Source organism: Schistocerca americana, chromosome 1, assembly GCF_021461395.2.
Source record: "Schistocerca americana isolate TAMUIC-IGC-003095 chromosome 1, iqSchAmer2.1, whole genome shotgun sequence".
Lineage (NCBI taxonomy): Eukaryota > Metazoa > Arthropoda > Insecta > Orthoptera > Acrididae > Schistocerca > Schistocerca americana.
In genome coordinates this window covers 473,747,702-473,765,389 of record NC_060119.1, presented here as the reverse complement: position 1 = coordinate 473,765,389, position 17,688 = coordinate 473,747,702, and the positions used below count along the sequence as shown (strand labels likewise).

Here is a 17,688-nt window from a genome sequence, read left to right as displayed (position 1 = left end):
GGAGAAAACTGGTAATTGAAATTTCATGAGAAGATCCCGTCGCAACGAAAAACGCCTTTGTTTTAACGATCATGTCTGTGGCACTATCTCCGCTATTTCGCGATAATACAAAACGAGCCGCCCTTCTTTGAACTTTTTCGATGTTATCCATCAGTCCAACCTGATGCAGATCCCACACCGCACAGCAATACTCCACAATAGAGCGGACAAGTGTGGTGTAAGCAGTCTCTTTAGTAGATCTGTTGCACCTTCTAAGTGTTCTGCCAATGAATCGCAACCTTTGATATGCTCTACCCACAACATTAGCTATATACACATTAATCCTTGTTCCATAGATCATGTATACGACATTTCGTAATGATGTGGAACGTGTCATTTTAACATAAGTTCTCTTTACTTCTTTTTCCGTTACTACGTCATATCTAAGAATTCATCTATTGAGTAGAAGGAGTTGTCATTCAGAAATTCTTTTAATTTGCTATTAAATGTTGGTTGGCTATCTGTGAGACTTTTAATACTATTTGGCAAATAACCAATGATTTATGTAGCAGCATAATTCACCCCTTTCTGTGCCAAAGTGAGATTTAATCCAGAATAGTGAAGATCATCCTTTCTTCTAGTGTTGTAGCTATGTACTTCGCTTTGATCGTTCCAATTTAGGTTACTTGTCACTGTAACCCCTAAATATTTATTTCAATTTACAGCCTTCAGAATTGTGTGACTTATCGCGTAATCGAAATTTAGCGGATTTCTTTTAATACTCATGTGAACAACTTCATACTTTTCTTTATTCAAGGTCAATTGCCACTTTTCGCACCACACAGATATCGTATCTAAATCATTACAACATTATTTCTGATCGGCGATATTCTGTGACTGCAGAGAATTTTGATAAGTACCTTGTTGTTCATTGCGCTTCAAATTGAAAGGTTAATTAGGGTATCTTACGAATTGCAGTGAAGGTGGACAGTTAGTAAACGGATGTGATAGCAAATAATTTATTTATTAGCCGAGTATATATTTATAAAATAAAAAATTTCGTAATGTAAGTTGCACCTTCTTAATGTACTTTTCATGTTTCTGGTGGAGTCAGTATTAAGATAATTTTCTATGGTGTAATTCAGAAGTTGATTTCACTAGATATTTGTTTTATGATTTATTTAATAAAATGTTCTCGCGGTATTACATACTTTACTAATTTTCATTACATAAATCTGTACGTATTTTGTGTGTTGACGTTACACAAAAATCCAGACTATAGTTTCAGTGTGATAAACATAAAGTTGCGTACTCATCGCGAATATGTATGCGTTTGAACAGCAGCCTTTCTGCATTGTGTAATTGCTGTTGTCTTCTTTTTATATGTTTCCAATATTCATCACCATGCCTTTGCCGTAGCAACTTTGTCCTTAAAATGGCCACGCAATCTTCTGTCGCAAGACAACCCCTTTCCTCCAGTTCTTATGTGCGGCATAACATAATCAATCAAGAACATTGTGCACATATCTACGCACAGTATCTCAAATCGCAAATTACTCTCAGCACTGAATCTCGCAGAAAAATCTTCCGCGAAACTGCTGTATTTAATTACACCATCCGCTGGCTAGTACCAGTCCTAGTTTTTTCGAGCCCTCCTGGGTTTTTACAGATTATGATGCGGCTCAGTTTCTAGTACAGGTTTCTGCAGAAATTTATCCTGGAGGGAGGGAAAGAGACAGAATGAGAGGGGGGGAAGGGGGGGGGGGACTCCAAAATTGTCATTTTATACAGCAATTGCTAAAGACAGTACTATGCGTCTCTGCGGTCAGCTAAGCGAGAAGTTTAGTGGAATCATGGGAACTTAATTCTACAAGTGTAATGAATAAAAACTATCTACTCCAGATTCAAGACAGGATCGCGAGGAGACATACGTAGTCTCCCCTCTTGCTCTTCTCCCCCTCCCCACTTTCAATGCGGTCGCCTATAATGTCAATGCATTTATGAGGTGATTGCTAATACTGAGTCATAGAACAATCTGAAATCCACACCGGATTTGTGTTGATTTTTCAAAGCGAGTTCCAATGGTTCAAATGGCCTTGAGCACTATGGGACTTAACTTCTAAGGTCATTAGTCCCCTAGAACTTAGAACTACTTAAACCTAACTAACCTAAGGACATCACACACATCCATGCCCGAGGCAGGATTCAAATCTGCGACCGTACCGGTCACGCGGTTCTAGACTGTAGCGCCTAGAACCGTTCGGCCACCTAGGTCGGCTCAAAGGGAGTGATAAAAAATGTATAGTCCTATAAATGTCACACTTCAGACCATGTACAGGAGCTGATATAAACAACAAGATACAGGATTTGTTTTAATTTCAATTCTTCTATAAAGTTCAGGCAATTTGTCACTTACTTACTACAACGATACATTTAATTTGTTGTCTGCAACATTTTTCCATAAATATATTTCATTTAACAAAACAATTTGGAATGGTGTCAAACTGTGTTAATGTAAAACTTCCTGGCAGATTAAAACTGTGTGCCCGACCGAGACTCGAACTCGGGACCTTTGCCTTTCGCGGGCAAATGCTCTACCAACTGAGCTACCGAAGCACGACTCACGCCCGGTACCCACAGCTTTACTTCTGCCAGTACCTCGTCTCCTACCTTCCAAACTTTACAGAAGCTCTCCTGCCAGGAAGTTTCATATCAGCGCACACTCCGCTGCAGAGTGAAAATCTCATTCTGGAAACATCCCCCAGGCTGTGGCTAAGCCATGTCTCCGCAATATCCTTTCTTTCAGGAGTGCTAGTTCTGCAAGGCTCGCAGGAGAGCTTCTGTAAAGTTTGGAAGGTAGGAGACGAGGTACTGGCAGAAGTAAAGCTGTGGGTACCGGGCGTGAGTCGTGCTTCGGTAGCTCAGTTGGTAGAGCATTTGCCCGCGAAAGGCAAAGGTCCCGAGTTCGAGTCTCGGTCGGGCACACAGTTTTAATCTGCCAGGAAGTTTCATATCAGCGCACACTCCGCTGCAGAGTGAAAATCTCATTCTGTATTAATGTAGTTACAAAATTATTAAAATTTGGTAAATCTGAGTAGGAAAAAAAGATAGCAGAAAAGTACGAAGAGAGTTAAGTAAGTAATGCAACACTTTTTTCCTCAGGAAATTTCGGTTGAAAATATGCAGAAATTGTTCTGGGACATCGCGGAATGTTCCCGCTTCAAGCTCTATAGTTTTTTGAAGTTCCGACAGGAAATATGTGGAAATTTTGGAAATTTGTGGTAAGTTCCTATGGGACCAAACTGCTAAGGTCATCGGTCCCTAGGCTTATACACTACTTAATCTAACTTAAACTAACGTACACCCATGCCCGAGGGAGGACACGAACCTCCGACGGAGGTAGCCGCACGAACCGTGGCAAGGCGCCTTACCCCGCGCGGCTGGCGTCGATGTAAGTAGGCTCCAAAAGGACTATAGTAGCCGAAGTGCTTTCCACACAGACATCATCATCATCATCATCATCCTCAATTGTGACAGTGGTTAGATTGGAAAGTGAACAAATTCGACTATGCAAATTGGGACTTTGTACGGGCGCTGATGACAGCGCAGTTGAGCGCCCCACAAGCCAAACATCATCATAGAATCATCCAAGCAGAGAGCTGTCATGGAGTTTCTACTGGCAGAAAACCTCGGCGGTTTCAGAATTCCCACGGAGATCTGGCAGTGAACAAAAGCACGTTGAGTCATGGGGCGACGCGACTATCATAATCGCTATGAGGTCGACAAACCTGTCCGATCTCCCGTGTGCTGAGTTGCTGCACACAGCTGGGACTCTCGCAAAGTAGGAACGTGTGGACACACTAAGTCGAGATGATCGAGGAATCCCAACCAAACACCTCGCTGCTCAACCGAACGTCTTTGCTGGTAGTGCTGACACATCGTCCACCAGTTGGGATACTCAAAAGTGTGTGCCCATTGGGTTCCTCGTCTCACAGAAGAGAATAAAAAGCAACGAAGGCCCTTCGTGCGGAACTGCTTGCGCGTTACGGTCGAACATCGTCAGAGGCGGTGAAACATTGATTCATCACTTCGAACCGGAAACAAAATACTAATGCATGGAGTGGCGCCACACCGCCTCTTCTCCAAAGAAAAAGTTCAAAGCCGCACCCTCAGCCGGTAAAGTCATGGCAACGTTCTTCTGGGAGTCTGGCGGGGTTATTCTTTTTTAAGTTCACCCTCATGGTGCAACGATCAACTCGGAAGTCCTTCGTCGCCATAACAATGCAAGCGAACTTCTGCTGATAACGCAAGGACCCACACAAGCCTGCGCACACACGAGAGGAGCTCACAAAACTTCACTGGACTATTCTTCCTCATCCATCCTATGGCCCGAATCACGCACTTTCCGATTTCCATCTGTTTGGAGTTACGAACGATACACTCCGCGGGGAGCAGTATGTGGATGATGGGAAGGTTAGTGAGGCAACAGGACGTTGGCTCCGACGTCGACCAATAGATCGATACCTCACGGGCATACATATAGGGTTTTGTAGCCAAAAGAGAATGGTGTACTGGAATTCTGAGTAAAACCAACTTGCTTTTAGGAAAAAAAAGTGTTTTGCATTAGTTGCTGAACTTCTCTCTAATTTTACCGCTGGCGGAAGGTAGTTTTTGTAGTTCTGACAAAAGTGCACAATCACCTCAGTACGGTTTTGTTCGTTAAATACGAGGGCCACTGCAAAAGAGATGCATACTAATTTTAAAAGATCCATCTTTTATTCTACATGTTTGAAAGTTTTACAGTGTGTAGATACATCCTTTAGGAGCAATATTTTCATTTCACCACATAATTTCCATCCCTCTCAACCGCCTTACGCCATCTTGGAACCAGCGCCTGTATACCCGCACAGTAAAATTCTGGACCAACCTGTTGGAGCCACTGTTTGGCAGCGTGCACAAGGGAGTCATCATCTTCAAACGTTGTTCCACAAAGAAAGTCTTTCAGTTTCCCAAAGAGATGATAGTCACATGGAGACAGGTCAGGACTGTACAGCGGGTGTTTCAGTGATGTCCATCCGAGTTTTGTGATCGCTTCCATGGTTTTTTGACTGACATGTGGCCGTGCATTGTCGTGCAACAGCAAAACATCCTGCTTTTGCCGATGTGGTCGAACACGACTCAGGTGAGCTTGAAGTTTCTTCAGTGTCGTCACATATACATCAGAATTTATGGTGGTTCCACTTGGCATGATGTCCACAAGCAAGAGTCCTTCGGAATCGAAAAACATCGTAGCCATAACTTTTCCAGCAGAAGGTGTGGTTTTGAATTTTTTCTCTTGGGTGAATTTGCATGATGCCACTCCATTGATTGCTTCTTCGTCTCTGGTGAAAAACGATGGAGCCATGTTTCATCACTTGTCACAATTCTTCCAAGAAATTCGTCTCCACCATTCTCGTTCCGGTCCAAAAGTTCGCTGCATACCGTTTTTCTTGTTTCTTTATGAGCTACTGTCAACATTCTGGGAACCCACCTGGCCCAAACCTTTTTTAACGCCAACACTTTCAGTATTCTGCAAACACTTACCTCCCCTAGCCAAACGTAGCGTGACAACTCGTTCACTGTGATGCGTCTGTCAGCAGTCACCAATTTGTTAACTCTCTGCACATTGTCTGGAGTGTGTGCAGTACGAGGCCTGCCGCTGCGAGGACAATCCTCAATATTGCCGTGCCCGCTTTCATCACGTAACCTGCTTGCCCACCGACTAACTGTACTGCGATCGACAGCAGCATCTCCATACACCTTTTTCAACCTCTTGTGGATGTTTCCCACTGTCTCGTTTTCACAGCGCAGGAATTCTATGACAGCACGTTGCTTCTGACGAACGTCAAGTGTAGTAGTCATCTTGAAGATATGTTGTGACGGCGCCACTCACGGGAATAGTTTGGAAACAAGCGGGAGGGATGTATCTACACACTGTAAAACTTTCACACATGCAGAATGAAAACTGTATTTTTACAAAAATAGTGTGCATTTCTTTTGGAGTGACCCTCGTAGATTCACTGTTCGGGGCGTAGCCAAAGTGTAGGAATTACGTAACCTGTGGACGTGGCCAGTTTGCGTCAGTGCTGATTAGAAATACTGCACCGACCTGGAAGCCGGCTGGCGAATAACAGGCGAGACCACGCGCCGCGCCGCACGTCTCACGCTGTCCGAGGCCCGCCGGCGCTGGCGGCGGCTTCCGCCTCCTCCTCGCGGCCAATCAGCCCGTGGCCCTCCCAAATTACACGCAAACCAGCTGCTTCAGATATTCTGCTCAACACGAAATGTTGCACTTGCCGTACATGTACTCGGTTACTCAGGTACACCTACATCTACGTCATTACTTTCCAATCCATGCTTAAGCGTTTGGCACAGGGTGCATCGAACGCTGGATAATACGAACACCAAAATCTGGGATCTCTAATTTTCTCACGATCGTCTTTTCTCCCTATGTAGGTGGGAGTCAACAAAACAGTTTCATGAGAATATCCTGTCGCAACAGACAACACCTTTGTTTTAATGATTGCCACCCAAATTTGTGTACCATATACGTGGCACTTTCACCCTTATTTCGCGTTAACACGAAACGAGCTGCCCTTCTTTGAACTTTTTCGATGTTCACCGTTGATCATACGCGACGCAGATCCCATACTGCACAGCAATATTCCAGAGGAGGTCGGACAAGTGTGGTGTAAGCAGACTCTTTAGTAGACCTGTTATATTTTGTAAGTATTCTGCCAATAAATCGCAGTCTTTGGCTTACTTTCCCTACAACATTAGCTATGTCATCGTTCCAATTTAAGTTATTTGGAAGTGTAATCCCTAAGTATTTACTTGAGTTTACGGCATTCAGATTTGTGTGATTTATCGCGTAACTGAAATTTTCTTTCTTTTTAGTGCTCATGTGGATGACTTCACACTTCATATTACTTAAGACTTAATTGTCACTGTTTGCACCATACAGATATCGTATCTTAATCATTTTGCAATTCGTTTTGATGACTTTAAATGATGGTAAATGACAGCGTCACCTGCAAACAATCTAAGAGGGCTGCTCGGATTGTCTACTAAGTTATTTATATAGATCAGGAGTAGCAGAGGGCCTATAACACTTCCCTGGGGAACTGTTTTACTCGATGACTGTCCGTCAATTACTACGAAGTCTGATATTTCTGACAGGAAATCACGAATCCAGTCGCACAACTGGGACGATACTCTACAGGAACGCAGTTTGATTAGAAATTGGTTGTGAGAAACGGTGTCAAAAGCCTTCAGGATCTTTAAAGATACGGAATCAATCGAGGAACCCCAGACAACACTTCCCGTCTATTAGTACAAACTGCGGCCTATTGGCAATGCTATTCAATCTGTAGATTGAACAAGCAATAAAGTAAATTACGAAGTAACTTGGTACGTCCAGAAAGAAGGAAAAAAAAACTCTGAAATTTGCTGGACACACTTAAGTTCTGATACAGTTGATAAATGAAAAATTAAAGCAATAACAGCCCTCGGTCGCAAATATGAAGTCTTTTTGACCTAGGTTTCGGCAACTACCAAGAATGCCTTCATCAGAAGTAGATCACTCAAACTGATATGACACGTATAAAATAAATATCAAGGGACAAAGCTTTATCCACAATAATTTTTTTTTCTATGTTTTGTATTTTAAAATTTTATGACTAAAGCTTTATCGCTTGATGTATAGTTTATACGTGACGTGTCAGTTCAAGTGTTTTACTTCTGATGAAGGCACTCTTAGTAGTTGGCAAAACCTAGGTGAAAAAGACTTCAGTTTTGCCACCGAGGGCTGTTATTGCTTTAATTTTTCCTTTGTAAACGATCGCTGACGACGCAGCCATGTTCAAAACTTGTTGATAAATGACTTGAAACAGTAGTTGAACTCAATGGACAGTGTCTTAAAAAGAGGTTATCAAATAAAAGCAACAATAATATTGAAATGTACTGGAATGAAATTAGTAGTTCTTGAGGGAACTGGAACAGCAAATGACACACTAAAACTAATAGAATAAATTTCCTTTCTGTGCAGCAAATTAACTGGCTACAGCAGAAGTAAACAGAACACAAAATGCACAATGAAAATATCACGAAAATAATTTTTGAAAAACATAGATACTGTAACACCTAATATAAATTTAAGTTTCAGGAAGTGTTTCCTGAACGTATTTGTCTGGCGTGTAGGGTAGGCAACAGAGGACAGTGATCGCACAAGAACGATATAAAAGATTCTGAAACTCGGTATTACGAAAGAACACTGAAGATTAGACGGGTGTTTCGGATAACTTAAGTAGTAGAGGTACCGAATTAAATTGGGGGAAAAGTAATTTGTGGTACAACTTGACTAAAAGGAGTTAGTTGATAGGAAACATCCTGAGACATCAAAGGATCGTCAGTCTGGTAATAGAGGAAGATGTGGAAGCTCAAAGCTACGGAGGAAGCAGAGATAAAGACGCTTGCACAGAAGAGACGAGAGTGGAGAACTACATCAAACCAGACTTCGGTCTGATGACCACAACAACATTCAACACGTGGAGCCAACTTTTAAACACGGAATTTCTTAACTCAAACGCAGCATGTGTCAATTATTAATAGTTGGAACAGGAGAGCTACAAATTTTGTAGGGTGATAACTTTACAACATTTTAATTTCCTATTTGAGCTGAAATTTGTAATTACACTCTAGATTCTGAAGTCTACAGACACACCATTTTCCTCCAGTTTTGTCAATAATACTTACTCCGCCATCGGACGTGCCTTTACACGAACTTTACTTAGAAAGAACGACGGTACTATTAATTAGTTTCATAGAGCTTTGTACTAGTGTTCACTATTTGGAAATTAGTAACCCCTAAATTGATAAAGAACATCAGTATCAACTTCATACAACTCGTTAGCCACACGGCAGTGCACAAATGAATGGGATACTTAAGCATGATTTCTGGAACTGCGTGAGGTCCCCAAATGCTTCAGTTATAGCCTTTAAAGGAAGGAAAGAAGAATATTAAGTTTTCACTGTCCGTCGACGACAAGTAATTAGAGAAGCAGAGGGTAGGAGAGGAAGCTCGGATTAAATGGGCCGTCCATGTGCTCTTCTTCCGCGATTTATCTAGCTCATTCGACGGAGTTAGAAATTATGGACTTCAGCTGTAAATTTTTTGTTATTGAGAATAAAGGGAATCGTTTTACTAATTTTTCCACTCATCTGTGCCGGCCGGTGTGGCCGTGCGGTTAAAGGCGCTTCAGTCTGGAACCGCGTGACCGCTACGGTCGCAGGTTCGAATCCTGCCTCGGGCATGGATGTGTGTGATGTCCTTAGGTTAGTTAGGTTTAATTAGTTCTAAGTTCTAGGCGACTGATGACCTCAGAAGTTAAGTCGCATAGTGCTCAGAGCCATTTTTTTCCACTCATCTGTGTTTATCGTTTGAATTTATTTACAATCCACTTCAAAGCCGATACGGTTTCATCCTCATGTACTTTAGCACGGTGGTGAAACTTCCGCAAGTAAATACTGTTAATGAGCTCCAACATCCATCCCCCAAGCACATACTACAATGTGGTTACACGCTGCAACACAGAATTCATTCGTGGCGAGAGTGCAGGATACCTGTGTTATATCTACGACCATTTCACTTCATTTAAGAAACATTGTCACAACATTAAGTAGAAAATAATTCGACGCAGGGTCATAACTCGGCGTCTGTCTTCATACGACTGGTCGCAAACGCAAATGTCAGAAATTCTTTTGCACTTTCCTTTCATGATGATACCTGAGAACACAGTGTGAGTCACGCGGTGAAATTCTTCTCGTGCGATAAAGTATACGTCATATTAAAATAATCCTAAGGGCAGATTGGGAGTCTAAGGGCGACACACAAGGACAGGACAGCTTGAATTACTCCTCACCGTAGCACCGACTGACCAATGTCACCTACTTTTCGACCATACTCCACTTCATCTCCGACTAAACTTACGAAATATCATAAAAGTACTGTACTTCTAACATTTCTGAATGAATAGCAATACAGACAAACCAGATCGACTACAGTAGAAAATGTAATGCAAAGTCAGCAAGAGCTCCGGACGTGTGGGAAATCTTAAAACAGGTTCCTTGCAGCCGTTGGTCGTTCCAAAGACAATCTTGTGAAGCGACGGTTTTTGCAATCAGAGGACGACCTTCTGTATTTCTGCGATGCGCAGAAAAGAACTACGCGTCTTCTGGTTTGCTACGGTCAAGCTGAACTCATTCCTGTTCATCCAAATACAACACTGCTGGAAAGTTTTCGTCAATGAGATATAATGGATATGTACAAATTCCACTTATAAGTATGGCTTAGGAGTCACGGTGAACAACACGCAAAGGTGCAGTTTCTCATGTAAAAACAGAACAGTGACATTTCCGTTGCAATATGTATATTTTTTAATATGAGACCTGAATGTGTTGGCTCCTAAAAGATTGCTGCAGGATATGATGTTAAACTTGATTGCACTTACGTGCGATCCTGTTACTGGCGAATGGTAAGCAGAACGTGTTTCTAAGAGAATACGCAAGGAAAGCAAAGAATTCGCACAAGGATCTTGCATCCGCTTTCCTAGGTTAAGCGTGTAGACTTGCCTCCTGAAATTTTGCTTCGGCGTTCTTCACCTGGTGCTACAGAATTCTTCACATAGTTATTATAGAGTATCTAGCTGTGACAAGGTAGACGACGACTGCAAGTCCCGCCTCTGAAATTAGTTGCCGTGGTTCACTTTTAGCAAATTGACTGGTGTTAAATGAAAATTTATGGAGAATGCGTAGTAATCTTCTTATCTACAGAGGCAACCTTTCAACGGGTGACAAAGTACGAAAAGAATTTCACTGTGGAGAAATACATATGAGTATGTGGGAATGGTCTGTATAGTCTTTTCTGTTATCTCACTAATAGCCTTGCATAGCAAAGCGTTTGTTATTTTGGGGAAATCTCTCGTATCTTTTACTCGAATTAACTGTTTTAAAGAAAATTTTAAACATCCGCTTCTCCATTTTGAATAATGAGAGGTGGATAAAACTTTTTCAAATAGTATCCCTTTTGCTCTCTTACATTTGCTCATATTGGTAGCTTATTCTTCGTAACACTAGGCAGATGTCCTTTACACACTACAAAAATAGAGAAAAATACACTGGTGAAAATGTATTCAATGAACTATCATTTTCTTCTGCGTGAGATCCACAGCCTCAATAAATTTCAAGGATGACATTTTTCCACCACACTGTGTATAATCTTTTTTCACACTGCCGGTTTGCCGACTGCGGTGGCCATGCGGTTCTAGGCGCTGTAGTCCGGAACCGCGCGACTGCTACGGTCGCAGGTTTGAATCCTGCCTCGGGCATGGATGTGTGTAATGTCCTTAGGTTAGTTAGGTTTAAGTTCTTCTAAGTTCTAGGGGACTGATGACCTCAGATGTTAAGTCCCATAGCGCTCAGAGCCATTTTGAACACTGGCGGTTTCCAGCACTGCCCTTTCTTAAGTGTGAAAACTTCTCAACACACGGTAGCAAAAAACAGCTAAATACAAATCATGTGACTAATTGGACGTACCAATACACAAAGATAAAAACGAGCTTATGAGAACAAAATATTACCACGTTATTTAAATGTCACATACATCCCGAAGCACTAAAAAAACATATCTTGCAATATTTCGGACGAAACAGTCTACAATCACTCAACGAACTGCCACATATGGAATTTGCGTAGGAAATTTTGAACTGTCAGTGAGAGAATAAAAATAAAAGGATCTTACAACTATCGACAGTATTTGAAAGATATTTCCGTCTCTTAGGAGCAGTTGTGCGAAAAACATAAAATATAAATAAATCAGTGCCGGACATAAACACCACTACAGAATCTTTAGTACCTACGTCGAGACATATTTCATGGGCTGAACAAATCAAATGTAGCATCTTACGCATAAACTACAAAAATATATGCAAATATGTCCACATCTTTAGTGTAAAACAAATTGTTCACAATTAAAATTTTTAAAGTAATGACGACGATGTAGCCACATATGTTACTAGAGGTAAATATTATCTTTCCATCATGGTCCAATTGGTTACATGATTTGTATTTATATGTTTTTTGGCACTGTGTGTTGCCATGTTTTCAGACACACTTGAACATGGGCAATGCTCGAAACCGGTAGTGTGATAAATGAAACAGAAACATATACAGTCTGGTGGAAAAATGTAGTTTTCCCGTTCAATGAATGTCGTGAGATACGAGCGCGTGTCGCAACACAGTGTGTGCAAGTACAGAGTGAGCAATGGTCAACTTTTGACGAGCACGTTTCTATAATGAGTGACTTGTCAACTATAGGCTTGGTCCATTATTTGATGGCGTCTCACTTCAGGGAAAAAGGGTGGGTTTCCGTTGTGCTTGTCATCACAGACGAGTCAGTAATGTAAAGGAAACGACAGTTAACAGCTATTTTGATAGTCATCAAGTTTTAATTATCTCATGGTAAATTAATGTTACGTAATTAATTTTTTGTCCATTTGCAGGCACAAGAATGCAATTCTCCCAAAAACATTGAAATCCCCGTTTCATAGACGCTGGAGAAGCCAAAACAATATGATGCAGTCAATTAATAACGTCGAATAATATTACAGCTGTTTCAGGCCAATCCTGATGACTTACTGAGCCGTCTGGATTGGCCTTCCATAGCTGCTACATTTACGCTGCTGCCAAAAACGGATTACAGACGATAATCGACGTTATTGATTGACTGCGCCATATTGTTTTGGCCCCTTCAGCGCGGTGGTACGATTCTTTGAGACGGAGATTTCAATGTATGTCAACGCTGCAAACACGTACTTCCAAACAAACAAAAAATTAATATATAACTTTAATTTTTCATGATGATAATTACCACTTCACAAGTGATCCTCGCATACTACGGCTAAAGTGAATAATTAGAGCGTGGACGAACAGGGGAGTTGGCGTGAGATCACCTTACAGTCCCATTAAATTGCAACTCACGTGGGTGGTGTCGTGCCGTTGATCCATCGGTGCTAGCGACGGAGGGAGGCAGTGGTTTCCCACAGCGGACGCTTTCCGCCAGTGCTGCCACGAAGCACTGATGGGTACCTGCGCAGAAGGCTCGTTTACGTCGCCCCGCTTGTGTCCGGCGAGCGACAGAGAAAACGGAGCAACCGCGGCTGGGGCCGGCATTCGTGTCAACAATAATCACATGTTGCCGGTGGGTCCGCGGTTCGCCGTTCTTGCGGTACCGTTGCCGACGGTTCATTGACGACCACTTCTCTCAAGGTGTTGGGAGTACAGTGCACTGGGAAAGGGTATGAAAGTTCGGATACACTCTGTGATATACAGCTGTAGTCTTGTTCCTCTCCTTAGATGTACTGGACAACAGGAAAAGTCACAGTATCTTTTCACCCGCCAGTCACAGCCAACATCGCCAACTGTGATAGCGGATGTTCGAGGACGTCCTAAAAACTATCGATTGAGGTACAACATGTCTTGTAAATTACTCGGTCGACTTTCCCGATTCGAAGTTTCAAGTTGCAACGTTCTGCCGCTAGAGGGCTCCAAATTGTGGTGTGGAACTTGGCACTGTGTAACGTAACTACGTCGGTGAGTGGGAAACAGTCTACTGTAACTGAGTTCCTAATCGCAGAAAACGAGCCTTCACCTGAAACACATAGAAGAATGAAACCTCTGTACGGTGATCGTAATATCGACGTCACTAACGTGCGACGGTGGGTTATTCGTGCCCGTAAGGAAAGAAACGGTCGTGTTAACCTCAAGGCGAGTGAGAGGCTTCATCTGTTTCCAAAATTTAAAGAAAATCCTCGAGGACTTCACCTTGGCCGGCCGCGATGGCCGAGCGGTTCTAGGCGCTTCAGTCCGGAACCGCGCGACTGCTACGGTCGCAGGTTCGAGTCCTGCCTCGGGCATGGATGTGTGTGATGTCTTTAGGTTAGTTAGTTTTAAGTAGTTCTAAGTTCTAGGGGACTGATGACCTCAGATGTTAAGTCCCATAGTGCTCAGAGCCATTTGAACTTCACCTTGACAGTGTTGAAGCGGTGTAAGCAGAGGTAAGGTTGTGCTTCCGTGAACGAAGTCATTCTATAATAGTGTCCAACCTGCGGCCCGCGGCCGCATGCGGTCCAAGAAGCGAGCGTCTGTCACACGAACGGTTAAAAAAATCCATAAAATTCAATTTACATAAAGTTATGATAAATTGAATATTTTCAATTTGAAACTCACTATGTGATTTTATTCTCTCATTAGTCCTTTCTCTTTTTTCCTTGTCTCTCGGTGGCTATTGTTAGTGTCAAGAATATTACGGGCAACCCATAAACATTTGTCTTCTTTCAATGTGGCCCAAGTAACCTAAAAGACTGAACAACCCTGTTCTACAGTGACGGTATCGACAAACATGTCTCTCGGTCAGAGAAATGTGTTCGTCGCCTGGGTGACTATGGTAAGAAATAAATATGTATACAGAAAAATATCTAGAATGTTAAAAAAAGTTTGTTTTATTTACGAATCTTTACAGTTTTTGCGTAAAAAATTCGACGGCATTACGCTTCAGCACGCCTTCGTAATCAGCTTCGCATCCTGATCGTCTCCGTATTAGTGACAAGTGATTCGTACGTCAGCAATGTCATCAATCTTGTCCATCGCAGCTGCTTTTTGTCCGGGGGACAATGAGGAGCTTCATCACTGCTACTGTCCGCTCATGTATGGCCAATTAGCAGCCAACAGGGCGAGGGGCGCCCCAGTACCACATGGGAAACACGACCGAACGCCTTGTATTACGGTCCACCACGTACTAAAGGTTATTCGCAACTTGTGCAGAAACCACTTACGAGAATCGAATGGCACGAAGGGGATTCAGTGGCTGAGAAGTGAGTGAGGCACGACTGTAGTCTATCCCCAATGTTGTTCGATCTGTACATTGAGTAAGTAGAATAGAAATGAATAACAACTCAAGTTCAGGGAGAGGAAGTACAAACTTTTGAGGTTTGCCGAGAACACTGTAATGCTGTCACAGAGACCAAAAGACTTCAAAGTTCAAAGAGCAACTGAACAGAATGGATATCGTCTTGAAACGCGGTTATAAGAGGAACACCAACAAAAGAAAACAAGGGTACTGGAAGCTAGTCGAACTAAGTCGGGCTACGCCGAGGGGGATGCACAAAGTAGTAGACGAGTTTTGCTTTTTGTGCTGCAAAGTAACTGACGACTGTCGGAGCAGAGGGGTCGGCCTCTATCACTTTTTCCACTCTTTTTATAAATAATTATTGTCGAGTAATGCGATCATAGGCGGCCGTTTATGATTATTTATTAATGCACGTAATACGTGAAAGGAATTCCATCGGTTTCTAGCTCATTCGGTTTCCTGCACGTTACTAGTTTTCAACGAGTTTGCTTTTTCTCCTTCCACCTCCTCCTTTTTCTTTTTAATATTTTCATGTGGTGTACCACACGCAACTCTCTGCGGAAATTCCTGCGCGCTTCCTGGAGGCAGGAGGTGCGCAGTTGGCTGAGCTGTGCTGAAACAACAGGACGCAGAACAAAGCGGCAGCCACACACCGCTCACAGGAGTCGCGTCGCAGCGCTTTCTCAACACGCCAGTCGGCGTATAATGTTTGTCGCTGACGCATACGCGTCACTGACTCCATGAGGGGGCCTCCACATCCGCTGGCCGCCCCACCACAGTGGCCTACACACGTGCCCAACACTGAAACCGGCACTGTCCGCTCCTATTGCCTGTGATAACAACCATGACGAGGAACACCGAAATGATAAGTTTTATATGTAACATTCTTGAGGGACCTTGGAGGTGGACAGCCAAGTTTTCCCCGTTTAAACTCATTAACTCCAAAAATCAAGTTCTGAAAAACAAATGAATGATAAAACAGGAGGAAAATAAAGATAGCACTTGCGCCAACAGCTGATATCGAGGTACTTGGAGCCGGAGCACTAGCTTAATCGCAAATCATCAATGGATTACAAGCCATAATGATTGAGGGAAATCGTGGAAGAAGAACGCGTCTGGACGAGTTGACAAAGATTTGGAGCGCACTCTTAACAAATACCAGTCTTATCTATACCCTTAGTCCCACTATCTCCTGCTGATCCTTAAATGAAAGTTTTCTTTGTGGCGAAACGACATAGGTAAGAGATTGTCAATTGAGAGGACATGCTTCGTGCGTAACTTGACCGTAGTGAATAAGAATATTTAAGTCAGTGCTTCGATTTAAGTGAAAATGTCGCTTTGAAAAGATAACAGTTTCTAAAAATGACTTCGTTTATTGAATTCGTAAGTAATACACTTCTTAACACTGAAACAATGGAAAATCCAGGATAGAATACTGACATTATTATGAAACGGACAGAACGTTGAGTCGCAAACAGGCACACAAAAAGACTGCTAAACCAGTAGGTTTTCGGCCAAAAAGCTTCTTCTGACTTAGACAAAACACACACACACACACACACACACACACACACACACACACATATTCACGCAAATGCAATGCTCACACACATGACCACTGTCTCTGGCTGCCAAGGCCAGCTATGAATGTTCAGAGAACGAGCGATGCGTAATGGTTAGCACAGACTACGTCATACCACTACCGATTGTAGTATACCTTACATACTGTCTTAAACACTGCAGTAACTCGCTCAACTGACCCACAACACATATACCTTTATCTCTTGCAGTTTTAATAACTTTAAAACCATTAATTACAGTCACTCGTGTTTGGTGTTTTTAAAAGGCCTGGTAAGGTACCTGTACATGAGGGACGTGAACAGCGTCAGTACCGGAGATGCCGCTTAATATTGTGAAATAGCGTTATCAGCACCTGACAGAGTTTGAAAGGGGGCATCGTTGTGGGTCCTCATTTGGCCTGCTGGTCGAATCGTGCAATATCTAAATTTGTGGGGCATTTGGATGTGGTAGTGGTCCGATGTTGCACCGCAAGGGACCGCATACTCATCATCAACGTTCTGGTCAAACAAGTCGTATCACCATACGGGAAAATCGTCCAACTGTACATCAAGTATACTGTAACCATTTCACATCTGCCCCTGCCATCCGAGAACAAGTAGTGGACTCTCTGAAATGTTGTATCATACCGCACCATTAGTCGGCAATTATGAACGACCAGACTAGGGAATTATAGTGTCATGCGTATGACTGATGAGAGGCGTCGCACATCGTTCAACGAATAATTACGGTTTTGCACTACCTCAGACGAACATCGTCGGCGAGTATGGCTGTGACCTGGGGAGAGAAACAATTCGCCCAGTGTTAAGGACGGGCACCCGAGGCGTCATACTGAGGGGAACCGTCAGGTATGATTTCAGGTCACGGATGGCAGAGATGACGGAGTTCTGACGGCACAACGGTAAGTCACGGATATTTTGTGCCCTCGTGTGTTACCTCTTGTGCGACAGTACCATGGTGCCATTTTTCAATAGGACAATGCTCGTCCACAGGTGGCACTTGTCTCTATGAGCTGTCTGCGTGGTGGTGAGGTAGACCCGTGGCCAGTAAGATTCCCAGATCTGTCCTGACAGAGCATTTGTTGAGTCACCTCTGCTCTGAATTACATCTTAGTTCCAGTATATCAAATA

At 42.8% G+C, this 17,688-nt stretch overlaps 1 protein-coding gene and 2 non-coding genes across 4 annotated transcripts in view; 1 reads left to right on the top strand and 2 right to left on the bottom strand.

The window, feature by feature from the left end:
• The window catches only part of LOC124603740 (inositol-trisphosphate 3-kinase homolog), a 483,015-nt gene that overhangs the window by 227,356 nt on the left and 237,971 nt on the right, over positions 1-17,688 (bottom strand). The gene's annotated exons all lie outside the window — the stretch shown is intronic.
• On the bottom strand, positions 2,522-2,596 carry Trnas-cga. The gene has a single exon. It is a non-coding gene; the product is annotated as a tRNA-Ser (tRNA).
• Trnas-cga lies at positions 2,889-2,963 on the top strand. Its single transcript has one exon. It is a non-coding gene; the product is annotated as a tRNA-Ser (tRNA).